The following is a 22,233-nucleotide window of genomic DNA, read 5'->3' as shown; positions in this document are numbered from 1 at the left end:
CCATCCACTTTTCCATCATAATGGAATAACATAAATGTAAAATTTGTTGTAAGAAACTGAAAAAAAAAAGTAATGTTAATTCACAAATCAAAAAACATACGAAAAATATAGAGCATTAAGGGTTACACGGGACAAAACATAACTGGAAAAGCTTTCTAGGGCTATTTTCAATGATGAGGATGAGGAGGGCATTCACGTCTTTTTTTATGTTATGTCATGGGTAACAAATAAAACAGGGCCTAGGCCTAGATGTTAATCAATGGTTGTACCTTTTGAACAACAATATTAACATTACGCTTTTGTTTGAGACCCACTGGAATTGCCAGCAAACTATGTGTACTTGAAACATCGCCCTTCAATACACAACAATTGGAATGTGACAACCCGAAATTTCTATTCTGTACAACCATTCACTTCAATAGAAGTCAGAACTGTTTCTGCTAACTTTTGAGTTGTGTAGAGTCAGTTTGAGTGTTCTAAAGCCTAGTACTGCAAGAGATAACTGGAGAGAGGATGCTCTAGGGTTTATTGTGCATCAATAAAGTCTCAAAACTCCAAGAGTTTGGATTTTACGGCCCAAACATGGAGTTTACAGCCGTAAACTCTAAGGAGTATAAATATGACACTTAGCCATTTTACTCACTTTTTTACCATTTCAAGCCAAGAAACTCACTTCTCTCTCAAGTAGCATCCGATTTTCCTTCTTGATCTTCAACTTTGTAAGTGTTTCTTGCCTTAAATAGTTGATATCCCTCATCATCTAGTGATCTTACATGATTCCATCCATGAAATCATTCCATTTTCATAGATCTTCAAGTGTTCTTCATTTCACCAAGAACACCAAGAACACACACTAGTGTTCTTGGACTTTAAACACCCTTACAAGCTTCTATATAGTAAGTACTCTTACCTTAGCTTGTTATAGGCTTGATACACTTGTTAAACATCTAGAAAACAACAAGAAACACAAGATCAAAGGTGTTTACGGTCAAGACATGTTCTTGAACCGTAAACCCTAATAGATGGGGAAAAGTGAGCCCTAGTCCCTTCCTTAGCCTTGGATACTAGTCTAGATCACTACCTTGAAGTGTTTAGGACCTTAAACATCAAAAAGACCAAGAACCCATAGAGTTTACGGCCGTAAACTCATTGAGAAATGGTCTATGGGCCGTAAACTCTATAAAGTGGTGCCATTGTGCCACCATGGCTTCCTAAGGCTTGGACTTGACTACAAGATGCTTAACCTTGACTTGGAAGACCTTAAAACACCAAATGGTAGAAGTTACCATGGGTTTATGGCCATAAACCCATTGGGACCGTAAACCCAAAACCGTAAACTCATGAAGAGTTTACCCTTTGACCTTAAACTCAAAAGCAAAGCCCTACAACCCTTAGATGCAATCCTTGGTGCTTGTAGCCCTTGAATCAAAGTGGTTTCCATGTCCTAGGGTGTCTTAACTTGGTTAATTAGTTGTTTAAAGACTAATTGGATACATATATGTGTTATTATATGTTAATTAGGATCCGTGTGTGTGTTCAAGTCTTCACTTGACACTTAGCATCCTATAACATCCGTTCATCCAAACTACTCACTACAGGTGAGTTCATACCCCTTAATCAACCTTTTAAATGATTTTAAATGCTTTTATGGGCGGGGATACAAGTTGAACTATTATAGTTATTATATCAATCACATGTGATTAATAACTACCAAACAAGTGGATTTCTTACTTTTCAACCTGTGTTATCAAACAAACTACTTCAAACTGTTTTACAAACTCTTTTTCATGTTAAATACTTTTATTAAACTCTTTTAAACTTATATTTTGTTAAATGTGTATATATATAGATATAGTTATATAAGTAGGATTGAAAGGACTTAGGACTGATAGCTCACCTTACCTCCTGTTCCTTGTTTGGTGGTGGACTTAGGGTATCGGTTGTTTGTCCGAAGGTCGCTTGAATCCTAGTTATATATTATGTATATGTATATAGATATAAAAGTTCCTTCTTTCTATTCAATACCTTTGGGTAGCAAAGGTATACAAACATGTTCATACATACAAACAACATTACTAGTAAACTATAATAGGCATAGTTTAGGAAGTTACTAATACTATTACTAGAACAATGAAACATACAATGAGTCAGTTCATACATGAGTCAATACATACTATTATGAGAAACAGAGAGAACATACATACATACTAGACAGAGAGAGAACATACAATATAGCTAGTACATACTATACATTACAATACAGCTAGTACATACTATACATTACAATACAGCTAGCACATACTATACATTATATAAGAGAACATGCTATTACGAGAAACAGAGAGAACATACATACATACTAGACAGAGAAAGAACATACAATACAGCTAGTACACACAATACATATACAAGAACACTACTACAGTTATGTGAGCCACGTAACGGGGCATGACATCACCTGTCATGGCTCGTTTTGTATCCAGAATCTCCTTAAGTGGAGAGCATTGAGTTTGTATATAGATCTATACTGCATTGACTATCCTACACCTTGTTGCTCGCTACAGTGGGACTTGCAAGTCTACGGGTGCCAAACGTCATTCCTTCCGACGTCTTACATCGTCGTGTTTCTAGTCGGTAGTATGGTACATGCCGATCACATGGTACTTTAAATAACAATTGGTTTAAGGTAGTTAGTACAGCAGTAGTTACTTAATACAACACTACAGTACTATTTTATTTCCCATTGCATTCACTTTGTGATCTTCACACAATGAACAGTAATGTAAAAACTATATTTTTGGTTAATGATAGTCAGATTTGGGAAAATACATACTCTTACAAGAGACACACATACAAACACTTGATGCCTTGGTAGAAGGCTACTTTTAGTAGAAAAACATAGGGTTTTCTAGGGGATTCAAACATTTTACAAACATTCACAAACTTTTACAAACTTACACATCGCATACTTACAAACACTTTCTTACAAACAATGACACTAAAATACTTATGATCTCACCAGCTTTAAAGCTGATCAACTCTTTCAAAATAACTTGTATTCTCAGGTCACCGGTAGATAGGTACCGATGCCAGGTTTTGAGAAGATGGAGCTCGTTCAAGACTCATCTTATATTTTGATTTATATTTTTGGTGTCTATTAAACTTGACAGAACACACTTGTATTAAATTATATTATTAATGCAATGGATGATGTTGTTGCTTGTTTACTACTATGCATTGTTGTGATACTTTACATGACGTCCTCCACCCTCGAACGATTCCGCCGTTCTGGTTTTGGGGTGTAACAGATTGGTATCAGAGCATTGTTTATAGTGAATCGAGTATATCAACCCATAAAAGATATACGAACTATAAACACAGCGGGATTTAAAAATACTCTGATAAAGAGTTTATACTTTTAAATAATAAAATATTTAACCAAGTATACATACCTGCATTCATATTAAAATCAGTGTCACTAGGACAGAACAAAAGTATTACGATTGTTGGGCAGCACAAGTAGACTTAGAGACATATAGTCAAATCTGGGAAGATATAGCCTGATCAACTATATTATCCGAGGAGTGACTAGCATGTGCCTAAGTGTGGTTGTGAGGTTGCAACAAGTCTAAAAACTTACCAACAATACCACAACGAAAACCTTAGAACAAAACATAAACCTAAGATACTATAGGAGTATTTTGTGTTACTACAAATTACTTATGTGCTTATTTCTTATATCCCTTTTCTCGCGTAGATAATATGGCTGGATTCCATCCCCACGGCAACTTGTACTTCCCTAACCAAGGTAATGGAGGAGGGATTGAAGCAGAGCCAGAAAATGATCACCAATTCCCTGTGGATGATCACCAGGCTGAAGGCTTTGCAGATGGTTCTGACTCCGAGCCTGAAGTTGAGAACCTACCCCCGATGACTCCTGTCCCAAATCCTAACCCTCGTCCGGCCTTTCAAGGCCCGACGCCTCCGTGGGTGGAAAGCTTGGAAACATGGAGCCAAGAGCAGAATCAGCCCATACCATTCAACGGGGACCAGAGCTTTTATGACCTGAGCGAAAGAGGCTCAGCAGACAGAGTCTTGCCAATCCTGGTCCGCAGAGTGGCCCGAAACGAGATTCAGGGCAGGACGGCTCTCCATCGAATCACGGAAGTTGACGCCAATGCGAGAATGCATATCATCCGCACCATTCGTCTGGAAGATGCTCGTGAGAGATCTAGGGGAGACCATGAGACCCTGCAGCAAGAGCTAGCTGAAACTCGAGCTGAAGTCATAGAGCTCCGAGTACGCCAAAGGGTGTACGAAAGGCACCTACTGGATATGGAGCATCAGCTGGCTGAACTAAGGGTTCACCCAAGCGATGACCGTCACCAGTAGGAAATATTCTACCTTTCTTTCCTTGGTTGAAAGAATAGTCGTCCTATCTATGCTCCAAGTAGCACTTTTCTATGTAACTAACTCTTTACTGTAAGTACTTTCTAGTAGGCCAGTATGCCGTCAAAACTTTTCTACTTCGGATATGATGTAAGACCTACTCCAAGGTCATTTTTCCCAAACGTATTACATCTTAAATATCAATGATATTGACAATCGGCTAATTTCTGTGCCAATCCTTGTTCAAATACTTTCGTTTTGCTATCGTTAGAATCCTATCTAAACACCCACTTCGTCAAATTATTGAGCTATGGTGAATTAGCTCAAAGATTTCTTCCAATTCTTGTCAAAAGTTGGATCCGGTTATCCACCAACCAATGATAGTCTAGTTCAAAATAACAATTGTCTAGTAAACATTCTACGAACTTACTTCAACTCTTTTCCAGTACTGCATCATAGGGATGTAGGTCAAACCATCGAGAACAGTTTAACAAAACAAAAACTTTACAATTACATGATTGAGTAGAATACATCTAGGGCCGACCATAATCACTCACAAACTCCTTTTCTTGTCAAATAGCAGAATCATGTCGTCACCTAGAGGTAATCCGCCGAACGACACAACCCCGATCCTTCATATAGACGCTGCCACCTTCCAAGCAGCGGTATCAGCTGCCGTGACAGCTGTCCTTACACACCTCAACACTAGTAACGAAAGCAAGGCTAGAAAAGGTGTTGACAGTTCAAATTGTTGTAACCACCCGGGAAATCAACGAATGATAACTGTTACGAATACCCAAGGCCACAACTCAGAGTTTAAGAAACGAAAGCGTCAAGCCCAAAAGGAACGCAAGCGATTTCAAAGGCTTGCCATGCAACAGCAACCAGTGGCGACCCCTGCCACCTCAGCACCGGTCAAGCGATATGAGGGAACACTCCCGAAGTGTAACAAGTGTAACTATCATCATAATGGAGCTTGCCGGGTATTGCAATGCATCAATTGCAACAAAATGGGGCACATTGCTCGTTTCTGTAGAACCACCTCCACTACCGGAGCCAGCCAAGTTTGCTATAGTTGTGGTGAGGCAGGACACTATTATAGGAATTGTCCAAAAGGGAAGATCAACGAAAGCAACCGTGTCCACATAACTCCGACATGACACTTCACTTCCACCACCGATGCTGGGGCAAGCCCGATTTGTCATTTATGCGGTGAGATAGGACATCTCAAGAAGGATTGTCCAATAACAAAGAACTCTGGCGCAGACGGGAAGATTCTAAGGATCACTGTCGCAGGAGAGACTACTCCGGACCCACGTTGAAATACTAGGGCGTTTCATTATAATAGACTTATAAACTGTTAAACACTAGTGCAACTAGAGTCTTACCTTTTGCGAGATTCCGTCAGTCAAGGGGCTCTCGTGCTGCGTATACTTGCTTTTGTAGTATACCTTGTTCGCAGCCATATTCTAGTAGTAAATTAAAGTACTGAAACTCTGTTAAAAGTTGCACTGTCATGTTTAGTTTGTAATACCTTTATGAACTAAGTCTATGCCTCTTATTCCGAGTAGTCCGACATTTTCATATAACTTGAGAAAATTCGACCCTCACAATACCAGTTTCATGCGTAAATTCTTTTCTCCGAAATCGCCTTTCTAGTGAAGCCGTCATTCCAGAACTCCGAGGTACTCATGCAGAGAGTACCTTATGTTTCCTATCCTTCCCGAAGACACCTTAGCAAACCTCCCCGGAGTACCACTCGTACAGTACGTCAAGTTCAACCCGAAGACCCATACGGTTGATCTATCGCTGGAAAAGGTATACGCAAGGGTGGTATATAATCAAGGTTCTACAGGCTTAGAATTGATGATTCCGCTTTAACTTCTTTTCCTTGTTTGGATGTGAGCTTAAAGAAGAATCAGTTATTCGACTGCCTTTTTAGTCTTAATTATATACGACTCGTATACACGAAGCTGTGATTGATGAACCAAATATGACTTCTGATATGAACTTTAGGACGGAGACTGCCCAAGACTACGAGTGATCGTACTGTCATGCGGATAAACTTAGAATCCAATCAAATGCCTTCTCACCGATCGAGACAATAGATTCAGATAGACCAGAAAACTCCCAGGATTACCTCCGCAACGTCAAGTTGAATTTAGGATCGACTTAGTTCCAGGGGCTACCCCAGTAGCCAAATCGCCCTATCATCTAGCACTTGCATAGATGCAGGAACTGTCCGATCAACTTAACGAACTGCTCAGCAAGGGCTTTATAAGACCAAGCTTCTCACCCTGGGGAACTCAGGTCTTGTTCATCAAGAAGAAAGACGGATCGTTTCGTTTGTGCATCGACTACAGGGAGCTCAACATGAGACAACGACGGTGGGTCGAGCTACTCAGTGACTATGAAGGCGAAATTCATTATCATACGGGTAAAGCCAACGTAGTAGCTGACACCCTAAGTCGGAAAGAATACTCTTGTCGTAGAGTCAAATCATTGACTATGACTATCCATTCACACTTGTCCACACAAATTAAGGAAGCTCAGCCCGACGCTTTGAAACCTGAAAATGTGGCGAGTGAATCCCTGAGAGGGATGGATAAGAACTTGGAGGTCAAGGGTGGCGGAGCTTTTTATCTCATGGATCGGATCTGGACACCGAAACACGGTGGTTTCAGAGACTTGGTCATGACAGAGGCGCACAACACTCGTTATTCCGTCCATCCAGGTTCAGATAAGATGTATCTGGATCTTAAAAAGCTATACTAGTGGCCTAACATGAAAGCAGAGATTGCTACCTTCGTGAGTAAATGCCTTACTTGCGCCAATGTCAAGGTCGAATACCGGAAACCCTCAGGTATACTACAGCAGCCGGAGATACCGGAATGCAAGTGGGAGCGGATCACTATGGACTTCATAACCAAGTTGCCCAAGACAACGGGTGGACTTGATACCATATGGGTCATCGTCGACAGATTGACCAAGTCCGCACACTTCCTGCCTATCAAAGAAACAGACAAGATGGAGAAGCTTACAAGAACCTACATTCGGGAGATTGTACGACTGCACGGTGTTCCCATATCCATTATCTCAGACAAAGATAGTAGATTCACTTCGAGGTTCTGGCAGTCGCTACAAAGTTCCCTAGGAACTAGGCTGGACATGAGTACAGCCTACCATCCACAGACCGACGGACAAAGTTAGAGGACTATCCAAACCTTGGAAGATATGTTGCGAACCTGTGTGATCGACTTTGGGAAAGCATGGGATACTCATTTACCCCTTGTCAAATTTTCCTACAACAACAATTATCACACGAGCATAAAGGCTGCTCCATTCGAGGCCCTCTATGGCCGAAAGTGCAGATCCCCTCCGTGTTGGGCTGAGGTGGGTGATACCCAGTTAGCTAAAGGACGAGTTCCTGAAAGCACTCTCACGGATCCGGAGATCATACGGGAAACGACAGAGAAGATCGTTCAGATTCGTGAACGATTGAAAGCCTTTAGAGACCGACAGAAAAGCTACGCTGATAAGCGAAGGAAACCGTTGAAATTCCAGGTGGGCGACCGTGTTCTATTAAAGGTCTCACCCTGGAAGGGCTTGATACGCTTCGGAAAGCGTGGAAAGCTAAATCCAAGGTACATAGGGCCTTTCGAGATTCTTGCAAGAATCGGCCCTGTAGCTTACAAACTTAACTTACCACGCGAACTCAGTAACGTACATTCTACTTTCCACGTCTCGAACTTGAAAAAGTGTCTGTCCGACGAGACTCTTGTAATCCCACTCGGCGAGATCGAGATCAACGAGAGCCTCAACTTCGTGGAAGAACCAGTAGAGATCATGGACCGGGAGGTCAAACAAACGAAACAAAGCTGTATCCCGATAGTGAAGGTTCGCTGGAACGCCAAGCGAGGACCTGAATTCACTTGGGAGCGAGAGGATCAGATGAAACTGAAATATCCTCGTCTTTTTACTTAGTTATTTGTAACTACTTATTTGCTTAAACTCTAATTTCGGGACGAAATTCCTTCTAACGGGGGGATGATGTGACAACCCGAAATTTCTATTATGTACAACCATTCACTTCAATAGAAGTCAGAACTGTTTCTGCTAACTTTTGAGCTGTGTAGAGTCAGTTTGAGTGTTCTAAAGCCTAGTACTGCAAGAGATAACTGGAGAGAGGATGCTCTAGGGTTTATTGTGCATCAATAAAGTCTCAAAACTCCAAGAGTTTGGAGTTTACGACCCAAACATGGAGTTTACAGCCGTAAACTCTAAGGAGTATAAGTATGACACTTAGTCATTTTACTCACTTTTTTACCATTTCAAGCCTAGACACTCACTTCTCTCTCAAGTAGCATCCGATTTTCCTTCTTGATCTTCAACTTTGTAAGTGTTTCTTGCCTTAAATAGTTGATATCCCTCATCATCTAGTGATCTCACATGATTCCATCCATTAAATCATTCCATTTTCATAGATCTTCAAGTGTTCTTCATTTCACCAAGAACACCAATAACACATACTAGTGTTCTTGGACTTTAAACACCCTTACAAGCTTCTATATAGTAAGTACTCTTACCTTAGCTTGTTATAGGCTTGATACACTTGTTAAACATCTAGAAAACAACAAGAAACACAAGATCAAAGGTGTTTACGGTCAAGACATGTTCTTGAACCGTAAACCCTAATAGATGGGGAAAAGTGAGCCCTAGTCCCTTCCTTAGCCTTGGATACTAGTCTAGATCACTACCTTGAAGTGTTTAGGACCTTAAACATCAAAAAGACTAAGAACCCATAGAGTTTACGGCCGTAAACTCATGGAGAAATGGTCCATGGGTCGTAAACTCTATAAAGTGGTGCCATTGTGCCACCATGGCTTCCTAAGGCTTGGATGTAACACCCATAAAAATTGAGTCAAATTAAAACATTTTCATTCATTCAAAAACCATTAACTTCATACATCTCGTTTTCAAAATAGTTTATTATCAGAGTATCCCCATAACCATATCATAAAAATCGTAAAACATGAGGAGCGGTACGATCACGCCTTCGCCTTGCCACGATCTCCTGAAGTACCTGAAACATAACACTACAACTGTAAGCCCGAAAGCTTAGTGAGTTACCCCCAAAATACCAACCACACATAACATACTCATATCATATCACAAATGGAACAGCCACGCATATCGGGTCTGCTGTGTGACTGGTCCGCCCGCACCGGGCCTTCAGTCCACCTGGTCCACCCTCCGAGTCTAGCCATGTACATCGAGTCTACAGTGTGATTGGTCCGCCCGCACTGGGCCTTCAATCCACCTGGTCCACTCTCTGAGTCTACAGTATGACTGGTCCGCCCACACCAGGCCTTCAGTCGGCCTGGTCCACTCTCCGAGCCTCGGCACGTCTGGTCCGCCCTCTCGGGGCCTTCAGCCTATCTGGACCGCTCGCTGGGCCTTCGGAATGTCCGGTCCGCCCTGGGTATGTTGGCCTACAGCACTAAGCAGGACCCGCCTCAACCCAACCCCCGTTAAACAACCATGTGCACATAAAACAAATAATCACATAACAATCCTCGACCAGACAACAGTCTAACAGATCACATAGCATATCAACATCCTAACCAGGATTCCGACCTAACCGGTCACTAGCATAACATTACCCTATATCCCGGGTACCGACCTTAACCAGGTCACTAACATAACACCATCCTAAATACCAGGATGCAGATCTAGCAAAACAATCACATAACAATCAATACCCGGATTTCCATCCGTTAAAGGGCCGGCCTTGGTGCTGTAGACCCTGTCGATATAGTGAGGATAAATCACCTTGCGACTGCCGAAATACTGCTGGTACCCTTCTGGCTGCTATCTGACAATCCCCGCACTGCTGCTCCTCTAACTCCCCGAACTATCAATGCCACAAAAACACTTAGCCCAAAACAATATCCTTCTAAGGGTAAATTGACCATTTTACCCTTAACCCAATCTGGTCCATGACTAAGGCCCAATACCATAATATGAAGGGCCCAACACTAGGTAAGCTTTTCAAGCCCACTAGTGACCCACTAATGGCCCAATTTGCTACATTGGGCCCAATCCATTAATGGGCCTCACCCTAAGCCCAAAATATATTCCTTGGTCCATATAATATGATTTCTGATGGCCCACTAAGGCCCAAATACCCAAACATGCCCCAAACCACGGCCCAAAAACTCACGATCCATACAGACAGAGTACGCGGGGCGTACCCCCCATGTACACTAAGAGTACAGGCAGAATGGTGAGTACGCTGGGCGTACATCACTTTACGCGGGGCGTAAACTCACTGAACTAAAAGTCCTCATAAGTTCTTAATGGCTTAAGCTCTTAAGGCCAAACTTCAGATCCATCGACCAAACATGCCTAGGATCCATAAAGTCTCAAACTTTATCACTTGAGACGTCCATAAAGCTCTTAACTCAAGGTCTTAATCCATTAAGACCCACCTACATCATACATGAGACAACCAAAGCCCTTGGGACCTCATTTTTCTCACTCAAGACCTCTCCTAAGGTCTGAAAGGACAGCTAATCTCAACCAACTCACATCATGCATCACTTTGGGGTTTTAGGACAAGAAATGATGTCAAAACTTCATAACACCAAGATCTACACAAAATAGATGACAAGTAAGAGACTTTATACCTCAAAAGGGCTCCAGAAGATGATGCCTTCCCAGATCCACGAGCTCCAGCCACCCAACTCCTTCCTTGACAACTTCCTCTTTTCCTCTTCCAAGCTTAAACCACCAAGATGAGCTTTCCAAGGCCAAGATCTCTAAAAATGGAGGTTGGAACGTTCTAGGGTTTCTTCTGAGGTTAGGGAGGCTGATATGGGGGCTAGGGTTGAAGCCATTATGTTCTATATATAGTGGCTCACCCTCAAATTAGGGTTTAAAGACTCTGGACGTACGTTGGGCGTACATCCTGTACGCTGGGCGTACGCCCCCAACACCCGCGTTCATTTATCCACTCTACGTTGGGCGTAACCTATCTTACGCTGGGCGTACCCAGCCAATTACACGCATGCACTCCATGCATGCCTAGGACCCCTTTGCCAGATATTTCCTTTAGGGACCATTGTTGACACTATCTTCAAAGTGTCATAACTCCTTTATTCTAAGTCCGCTTCCGACGAACTTTATATTTACGAAAAGGTGGCGAGAAGCCCTATGCTTCTAGCAACACTCCCCGACCCGAAACCTTCTCGAATAAAACCCATTGCCCATAAAAGACCGAAACGCCCTTACTCTTGATCTCGGAAGTTCATAAATAAGTACTTTTCGAACGGGGCGTTACAATTCTCCCCCACTTAAATTAGGCTTCGTCCTCGAAGCCTGCGGCAACACAAACTTCTGGATGATACTCCTACAATGCATCCACTGATCTCAAACCGGCTCAGTTTCCCTCAAACACAGGTATCGAATCTCTAAATCCATCTCTTCCCTTGCAGGGTTCCGATCAACTGCTTCAAGTCGGTCACCGACTTCTTTTCTCTGATGACAACGCTCATCAACTGAGTGCCACCTGAAGACACTACCTTACTTCTGTCCCAATCTCCAATCGGGAATCCCTTACCTTCTCCTCTTCCAAGGAGACCGAACACATGCATGCGCATCATCCAACATTGCCACAACGGGCATCTCAACGGGCATCCAACCCGTATGTGCTTCCATATATCTGGTACAATCCCAGTGCTTACTACCAATAACCGAAGCATCTTCGATCATCCTTTTACTCTGCATGCCTTCCTCTCAGAGGACCCACACTCCTTCCGGAGCTACATACCTTTCCTTTCCAGGAAGTCTACTCATCAACCCTTACCGCACCTATAAGTGCCACAGAGCTATACTCCGCTCTACACTATCCATGTAGAGCAACCGTTATTCTCTAACTCCCATATACTCTGAATCCGATCACATAACTAACAAGGCCCACGCACGGCCTCCAGCCATCTCCATCATCCCGATCAATACTTGGGGCCAGACCATATCGATTACTATTGCATGGCGACATTTTTACTCATTCTCCTCATATCGATCCACTATCTCATACAGAGTCTTCAGCATGACTGGACCGCATTTCCAGGCCTTCAGCCTATCTGGACCACTCTCAGAACCTTCAGCATGTCTGGACCGCCCTCCTGGGCCTTCAGCCTATCTGGACCGTTCCCTGAGCCTTCGGCCTGACTGGTACGCCTACCGGCCTTCAGTCTATCCGGACCGCTCAAAGACTGTCGCACATCACCCTGATCCATTCTTCCCGGGAATCTCTCCCATGCAGTCTGTTCTAGCCCTCTTGGGGTTCTAAACTCCAGTTCCATTCCTGGAATCCTTTCCATGGCCTAAACCCAGGCCTCACATCGACCAACTACCTTAACTGAAATCATGGTCTGTTCCCTGCCCCACTTGTCTATCACTTGCTCTAATCATGCCACACTCTCGGCTAACAACACTGATAAATCTAAACAGCTAACCAACCCTGGATACTTACTGTTTTACCGGAGAATTTTCCAATTCTCCCCACTTAGTGCACTGACTACTAACCACCAATGCCCAAAACCGGCATAGCTCAATCGCCCTTACTCCATATTTTCCCTCTTATCCATGAACTGACTCCTTCGGGAGTGAGTAACCTCCACCGAATGACCCTTCCGCCATTGTACACCCGAACTCTAAGGAGGTTCGAATCCCAACTGAACACTTCTTGCATCGCAGTCGCTATTCCTAGCAACAAGATCATTTACCTTATCTTTTGTCCAAGCGTCCTCCTGAACGCTAACTACAACTCCTAACTACTAAGATCCTCAATCATACTATGAAACATGCGGAACAAGGCAGACAGATTTACAATACCACATAATCAACAGATAACAAGACATCAAAATGGAAACATACCCGCAGCTGCATCTGGCTCTGCCCTGACCTCCTCTGCCGTAAGCTGGAATGCGCGTCCCTGAGCCCTCGGAGGCTCCGCTCCACCCTAACCTCCACCCGTAATCCTCAAAGTGGCCGGCGCTGGAGCCTGCACCGGTCTTGTAACAAGCTGTGGACAGTTGGCCCTCAAGTGTCCAACCTGATGGCAGTGATAACAAATCCTCATATCCTGTACCGGGGCTGACTCTCGGCAATCCCTCGCATAATGCCCCTCCCTTCCGCACTTGCGGCACGTACCACCGGACCTACAAATTTCGGCATGACCCTTCCCACACTTCTCACAAGTGTGGCTGCATTGCTAATTCTTGCATTTAACCCTTAAGGTTCGTGTCTAACCTTTAATTTTGAGCTACTTGTAGACCATAAAGGCTTTAATTCCAAGTCAGATTTAGCTTCAATAATACCACGAGGTAAACCCTTCAAATTTGTGGAAGCTAACGCATATTCCTAGAAAATAGCACGAAAATCACATTAACTTTATAAAAAAAGGAACCTAAAGTCAGATTTTATCCAATTGACAAACTCACAAACACAGTACAGAGAGTCAGAGACTAAAGGAGAGAAGTAAGATTCCCTTGACTTCAAAAATCTACCTTTGATGAGTAGAGTGGATCCAATCTTGACTCCATCTGATGAAACAAATAACAAAAAGATTCATATTAGTGAAGCCATGAGCTTTGACAATTCCAAAACATTTTAAAAACTGAATAAAGTACATCTCTATTTCTTGCAGTTTGCCTGAATAAAGTACATTGCCTGTAACTTCAATCTTTCAAGATTTATGATCTTTACCCATTCTAATTGTCTTCAATAATCCAATCAAATGCAATGTTTACCTCGGTTTCCAGATACTGCTAATTTGTGGTTATATATACAATATACAACATTATGATACAAGCAGCTCCCATAAACGGTTTCATCCTGATGCCATAACATGCCTACATGTATAGAACCTACATTATTAAAATCCCTTTAAAAATTCTCAAGAATATAAACTAACAGAAATTTTGTCTCAGAGTCAAACTCACCAAATCACAATGGAGTTTTCTTTTCCTAAAAAGGTTCCTCCATGATTTAGCTTCCCTCATCAACAGCTCTTGTTTATATATATTTTTTCATACCAAAATGCAGCTGTTAGAATGAAGGGTATATCAATAACTCACGTGAACTGAAACAAACAAACAATGATCATAGATAAATGGTTATAAGATAGCTCTAAGTGTAAATATAAAGTCCAATAGATTAGACTTCCATGTTAGGCCAACAGCATACTCTAAGGGGTATTTTGGTCACATTGTGCATGGTATTCTTTTCATTGAGCTTATCCGCTTCATGTCGCTGTTCCGGATGCTCATACAGGGGCATTTTCATCAGAATTTTAATAGAATTCTTTTATATTCTATTGCATTTTCTGGTTATATTCTTGGTCTTTGGAAATTAAAGATCACTGCTTATTCCCTTTGGTTTGCTTCTCTACCATGTCGGATTTACTATTTTAAGAAACAGTGGCTGTTTGGTCTTTTTATTAGCGGGAGGAATTTTAGATTATGGTCTGGGTTTTGGATGTGGAACTTTAAGTTGCTGTAAATGGTTTCATTTTACACATTCAACTAATCAACAGTTCATGTAACTAAAATCAAATTGTTATGTAAAATATTAATCAGTTTATTTGTTTTACTAATATCTAATACACTTGCAGTTATCTAGAATTCTTGAAAGATCTTGAAGGAAAAATTGAAGAGATTCAATGTCCCTTGAAGAGATTCGCCAAAACCTCCTCTCAAAAAAAGGTTGCATTCTAAATCTCACTTCTGATGGAAAAAACCTTAAAATCTCTAAAAAACACATAAGAAAATTTCTCAGTTTTCTTCCAAGTAATTCCTCAGTTACATCATCAACTTCAAATGCACAACTTCCATTAAACAATGAAGCAATTATAATCCCTACTCAGATTAGTTTATCGTTTATGTCTCTTAAGCCATATTAATTTCATAATTATTATCATTAATATATTAGTTTTTGCCACTTTTTGTTGTTAACTTGTGATTAATTACAGGTGAATTCTGTTGGAAAAGCAGCTAATATTTATGAAAATGGTTATCAACTTAATGGGAGTGGCCATGTGATATCTAAATACATAAGTAATACATGCCCCTTGTGATTGATACTGATAATAATGGGACAACAACCCTTAAAAACCTAAGTTGCGCACCAAAGCAAGATATATAAGAGGATCAATAAGTAACTAAATAAAAAAATTGATTAGCAGTGGATCTTATCTAACATTGCTGGTGGCCAGAAAAAGCTGAAGCAACAGATATGGATTCGTTTTTAGTTTCAACAACTTTTTGATAGCAAAGAGAAGAAAAAACGTGAGTATGAGCATCCATGGAATGGAGTATAGGAATACGATAAGATCATGGGAAAAAAAGATATGTATGGATGAAAGAATTTAGATAGATCTCAGAAACATATGAATAAATTCTAAAACGTCCAACTATCATGATCTGGTGTTTAAGATCAATCACACGCATTAAACTTCCTACATAAGGAGATCAAATTGATGAAGAATAAAATTTAATTGAATACGGACGTTCTATTCACCTTCAAAACCGAACAAAATTTCACAATTACTCAAACGAATATGCAAAAAACACTTTTCAAGATGACAATCGCCGGTCTATTTTAAGTCGACGGTTGAAAACGAAAGATGGAAGTGAAAGCCTTAAAATCAGAAAGAGAAAGCCATGAAATCTACCTGTTGATTGAATATTGTGGGGTATTCTGTCATTTTCTTGTAGGCGGTGGAGAGGAAAGCAACAGTGAGATTAGAAGAGGTGTACAAAGGCGGTGGAGATCAGAAGATGTGTCATCTTGGCCGATTGAAGTAGAAGCGAATGGTTTACATGTTTCTTAACGTTAGATAAGAAGAAGAGACAGAGAGAGAGAAAATGACGAACGGAAGGCAACATTATGCAACGGGTTTTTAGGTCAACGGGTTTTTTTAGGTGTAAGGATGATGTCAGCAAATGATCTAAGGGTGTAGAATATAGGATTGAAATGCAATGAATGGCTCTGATTTCTTAAGTGGAGAATTTAAGGTTCTCTTTTAATAATATTTAGAGACTTGTTATATTAACTAAATTTGTTAAAATCTATATCTTCCTATTCTAATAAAGGAATATGTTTATTCTCATTTTCTCATGTGTCATCCTATTAAACCTCCTAATTAATGTCATGTCACTTGTCAACCTATGGATTCTACATTTTAAATTTCAAATTTAAATTTCTCACTCTAATTACATTAAATTAATAAAATTAAAATTAAAATTAAAATTAAAATTAAAATAAATTTAATACAAATTATAATGTCAAATATTTATTTAAATCAAATATTATAAGTTTAGATAACTAAAAAGTATCTCTTAATTAACAATTTATTTAAAATAATGATTAATAATTTTGAGTTTTTACCACAAAAATTTAATTAATTTTGTAACCGTGGTTTCCACGGGTTATAAACTAGTATACTTATAAAGAGGAAACATTTTTTTCTTTCACCACATTCATTTGAAACTCTCATGCATTTTTCCTTACACCACATTCATTTGAAATTCTCATTACTTTTCAATTTCTTTCTAATAATGATTATAAGTTTGTTAATAAGATTAAATAAATATCAAACCCAAAGTGTATTAATATATAAACTAAATTTCAATATTAAAAGAATATTTTTACTTCTACTTATAAAGTTATATTTTTTTAACTTTTAACATATTAAACTTAATTTATTAGTTTTAATATATTGTTGGATGTAAACTATTGTCATTTTAAAGCTACAACTTTTGAACAATTTGTATAAAATACTTAAATTATAAATTTAAATATAACATTACAAGATCAACTTAAATATAAATTTTAGTTTAACTTAAACAACCCAAAGAATATTTTGTAAATAGTTAAAAATGATAAATTGTAGTTTCTTTCTAATAATGATTATAAGTTGGTTAATAAGGTTAAATAAATATCAAACCTAAAGTGTAATCATAAATAAACTAAATTTCAATATTAAAACAATACATTTATTTCTAATTATAAAGTTATGTCTTTAACTTTTAACATATTATACTTAATTTATTAGATTTAATATGTTGTATGTAAACCATTATAAATTTAAAACTACGACTTTTGAACAGTTTGGACAAAATACTTAAATTGTTAATTTAAATATAAAATTACAGTGTCAACTTAAATATAAATTTCAATTCCACTTAAAAAAAACCCAAAGAATATTTTGTAAAAAGTTAAAAGTGATAAATTGTAGTGGTAAATGCAAAAACTAAATTATAATCTCAGTTTAATTAAAATATTTCATAAAGATATTTTTATAATCGTTAAAAGTTTTTAGATAAGTAGCTTAAAATAACTTACAATAACAATAGTTAAAAATAACTCTATATAAATGATTATATTGCTACCTTTAAAATCAAAAAACAATGTTTGATGTCTTAAATAATTCTAATGATAGAACATAAAACGTTAAGCAAATAAATTTTAAAAAATTAATTAACAATAACAACAACTATAAATAACATTAAACCATATATTATATTTAATTGTATTCATGAGTAACTCGCGGGTAGAAGTCATTCAAACGTTTGAGATAATGCAGTTATAATAGATATATATATTATCATATAAGTTAAAATAATCAATATATTATATGAACTTACTATACGAATTATTATATCAAATTTAACAACAACGTTGTTGTTATATTTAAAAAAAACATATATTTTTAAAGATTTCAAATATATAAGTGTTTCTGCGCAACGCGCGGCATTCGCCTAGTTATATATAAAACAAAACGCACGCTAATTATTATTTTTTCAACATGTTGAATTATTTTTGATTGATTGAGAATTCATTAAATGTGTGACAAATAAAAAAATGTTTATCAAAAGACGTATTACGATATATTTATATTAATAAATAATAGGTTTATCAAACAAAAATATGTTTTTAAAAATGAAGATTATTACCTCTTTTTTTTGTATATATATTAATATAAAAATAATTCTTTAAGTTTTTTTGTAAACTTCAAAATAAAGTAACACCACCAATCCTCAATATTTGTAAGATTTTGAAACAAAATGATAGTTTTTAAAAAATAACATGAAATTAAACTTTTACTTATTTAAAACTAAAAAAATAAAAAATAATTAAAAAAGTTAATTACAAAAATGGTCCTTATGGTTTGGCTGAATTTTTAGTTTTGGTCCCTAAGTTTAAAATTTGATACGTTACATCCCTGTGATTTGTGAAAATTGTACTATAAGCCCTTGGTCGATCAAATTACCCTTTTTTTTTCTTTTTCTTTTAACCATTTTGTTATATATATATATATATATATATATATATATATATATATATATATATATATATATATCTTTATTTTAATAGAATTAATATAAGTTATTTATAAAATTATTTTTATTTTTTAAACCAATTATCTGAATTATATAAAATCATATTATTATTATTACTATTTTTTTTTTGCTTTATTTTTGTTTTTTATTTTTTTGTGGTTTAAAAATCTTTTAATATTTTTGACGTTTTATTTAAATATATTTTTTAATGTTGTTTTTTTTTACGTTTTGTTCATCCCATATAATTATTTAATGTTGTTTTTTATGTGTTTTTTGTTTACATCATTCAGTTATATGTAGGGTTGTAAACGAACTGAACGACAGTAACGTTCGTGAACTGTCCGACGGGAAGTTCGTTTATGTTTGTTTATTTAATAAATAAACGAATATGAACAAAAATTATCGTTCGTTTAGTTAAACGAACAAATATGAACAATGGTCTCGTTCGTTCATTTATGTTCGTGAACATTGTTCATCTTCGTAAACATTAACAATGTTTAATTGTGTTTGTTTATCTTTGTCGTTTATGTCCGTTTAGTATGTTCACGAACGTAAACAAGATAATTTGTTAAACGAACGAACACGAATATATATATATATATATATATATATATATATATCATTATTATATAAGTAAACCTTATTTTTTCTCAAAGCGCGTACAACGCGTGAGATGGGTTTAAAGGAACGCACGTTTCGTCATGTTGAAGTCCAGGGGATTAAGGTGAATCGACACGTTTTTCCCACCACCGCTTCTAGAAAACGATCATTGAATCGAGGTGACCTCTCATACACCACCCTTCTCCATTCATCAACCGACTCCCGTTGTCAATTAACCACAACTCCCACTTCCTCTGCAAGAAATCTCCGAACACGTCGTCTACACAAAAAAACCTTATTTCCCGCCACATAAAATGCGTATTCATCCTTGTCTCTCTTCCATCTATGCGCCGAACCTTCTTCTCCGGTAATTTCAGGTAAGGCCCACTCTTTCTCTCAATCGAATTGTTTCCCCTCCGTGCGACACCTCCACTTCTTTTCCATTAGATCTTTTTCTGAAGTTAACCTATCAAATAACTTTTCTTGCATCTTTTCCAAACTTCAACGCTGTCTATTTTTGGTGGTCGATTAATCAAGAAATTGAACTCGCAATATCCCTATGTTACTGTCGGGCTGCTGTATTACATCACAATTAGGGATTTTTTTGAGTTCCAGCTCCATTCTATTTATCTGCCCACCCCCTGAATTGATGCTTTATAGTTTCTTCTTATGTATGTGTTAATTCATTCCAAAAAGAATGTATGTAATATACTAATTCATTTCTTTTGACCATATCCTCTGGTTTTCTTGTTAATTGTTACGATGATAGAGAATAGTATGGATGTTCATTTTCGCCACTCGAGTTTTAATTCGTACTTGATTTCTCCTATCTTTTGCAAACACATTATTTCTTTTTTCCTTCCATAATTTATAATTTTCTAATTTGTTGAAGTGGTTAAGGAATTTCACTTTTTTATATGCTTGTCTCAGTTTCCGGGAAGTGTACCAGTTGTGGAGTAACTTCAGTCGGTGGAACGATGCCTATCAAAGTTTTCAGGTAATATAAGGAAATTGTTGGAGATGTACATTTCGACTAGAAATTCTTAATCGGTTACCAAACGGAGATGGCAATGCAAAAAAGTTCATCACAAATAATTGGGATGGAATAAGTTACCGACATACACCATGCTCTACATAAACAAGCAAAATCAAGTAGAATGATGGAACAAATATATAACTTCAAAATCTCAATTTTTAATTTTTAAGGGTCAAATATGTTACTTTTAAACAACATACAAAATTACTCTCATATTGATACTGTTAACTAAACCTGTTGAAGAAGTTTTTTAAGCAGCAAATACCCTTTTCAGTTTTCACCCTACTGGTTGACAAGATAAAACAAGTAATGGTACCCCAAATGTTATATATTCTTAGTGTGCTCTATTTGCAATATTAACTTATATAGTCGTGTATATGTGAAATGGGTTATAAAATGATTGTTATGTTTTGCAGGCTACTGTATAAGTTTTATATCTGTTACAATTACATCTTTAATCTCATGTTTAATGAGGCAAATCAACAAATTTATTTAAATAAAATTACAATAAAACTTGGCATTTTCTTATTTTTGCATTTTAGTATACTATATTATTGTCTTAAAACAATTTCATGGGTTTGCAGCCTTTAGCAGATGGTTATGGTTATCACTTGTTGTTGCATAAAAATTAATGGACGCTTAGGTACCAAATGCTATGACACGTATGTTTTTTTGCTTGAGTCACCATCATTTTTCTAAAATCTACTAATAACAACATTTATTGGTGATCCTATATTTGTAGGTTCCAAGAGGTCGAACCAACACCACTGGTTAAATAACAATTTTCTTTTATATATTTGTGTGTTATAGCAATGTATCTAGCAAGTGGCTGAAGCATCAAATAGAAAAATCAAAGATGGTATTTAATGATTAATCCCAATGTCCCAATAGTGCTCCTTAGAAGATGTTAGATTGGTTTTTCTTAAAGTCAAAAATCATATCAGGAAATGCGATGGACTTTCACTTGTTGATTATAACAATGTATTTTCGTTTTTTTTATTCATGCATTGTATATTAAAAATACACCTATTTACAGCATTGTACTTTCACTTTTTTGGTTTTACACAACAATAAAAGAAATACCCAAATTACCCTCCATGGGCCGTGCTTAGCACGGACCTCAAACTTACCTAGTATATATATATATATATATATATATATATATATATATATATATATATATATATATATATATATATATATATATATATATATATATATAAAAGAAAGAGAAAAAAACAAATATTAAATAATTTTATTGGAAGAGTGATAGTTATTCGGGTTATTGTTTTAATTTTTTATTCGAAAAAGGGTCAAAAAAATCATTATATAATTTAAACAAACAAAACGTCAAAAAAACACAACATTAAAAAATATATTTAAACAAAACGTCAAAAATACTAAAAGATTTTTAAACCACAAAACCAAAGATAAATAAATAAAGCAAAAAATAAACAAATAATAATAATATGATTTTATATAATGTCATAAAAAACCTTAAGTTTGTCAAGAATTTGCGGTTTTACTCTTTGAGAGAATTTTGATTCGTTTATACCGCAAACTTGCAATTTTTTTTCGTTTTTATCCTTTTAAGGGATTGAACCGGTCACCCGCATACGTGGCACGCCACGTGTGCTGAGTAGGCGGTACCTGCTGACGTGTCAGCCACATGGGCAGATGATTTTTATTATATTAAAATTTTATATAAACAGAAGGTTAATGAGGTGGGCATGATTCGAACCTGCAACCTCCCATTGACAAAATAGCATGCTTACCACTCAGCTAAATCGATTATTGTGT

General features: G+C 37.4%; 1 long non-coding RNA gene across 1 annotated transcript; it reads right to left on the bottom strand.

Moving 5' to 3' along the window:
- Positions 1 to 293: 293 nt before the first annotated feature.
- LOC145119129 (uncharacterized) lies at positions 294 to 14,283 on the bottom strand. The gene is made up of 4 exons (XR_013713693.1): positions 14,205 to 14,283; positions 13,962 to 13,997; positions 13,705 to 13,815; positions 294 to 353 (listed from the first exon to the last, which is right to left on the bottom strand). It is a non-coding gene; the product is annotated as an uncharacterized LOC145119129 (long non-coding RNA).
- Between the last annotated feature and the right edge of the window lie 7,950 nt (positions 14,284 to 22,233).

The sequence above is a fragment of the Lactuca virosa genome, chromosome 6, assembly GCF_052849685.1.
Source record: "Lactuca virosa cultivar CGN04683 chromosome 6, Lactuca_virosa_CGN04683_v6, whole genome shotgun sequence".
Lineage (NCBI taxonomy): Eukaryota > Viridiplantae > Streptophyta > Magnoliopsida > Asterales > Asteraceae > Lactuca > Lactuca virosa.
The sequence above is the reverse complement of the archived record's forward strand: the minus strand, read 5'-3'. Positions and strand labels throughout refer to the sequence as shown.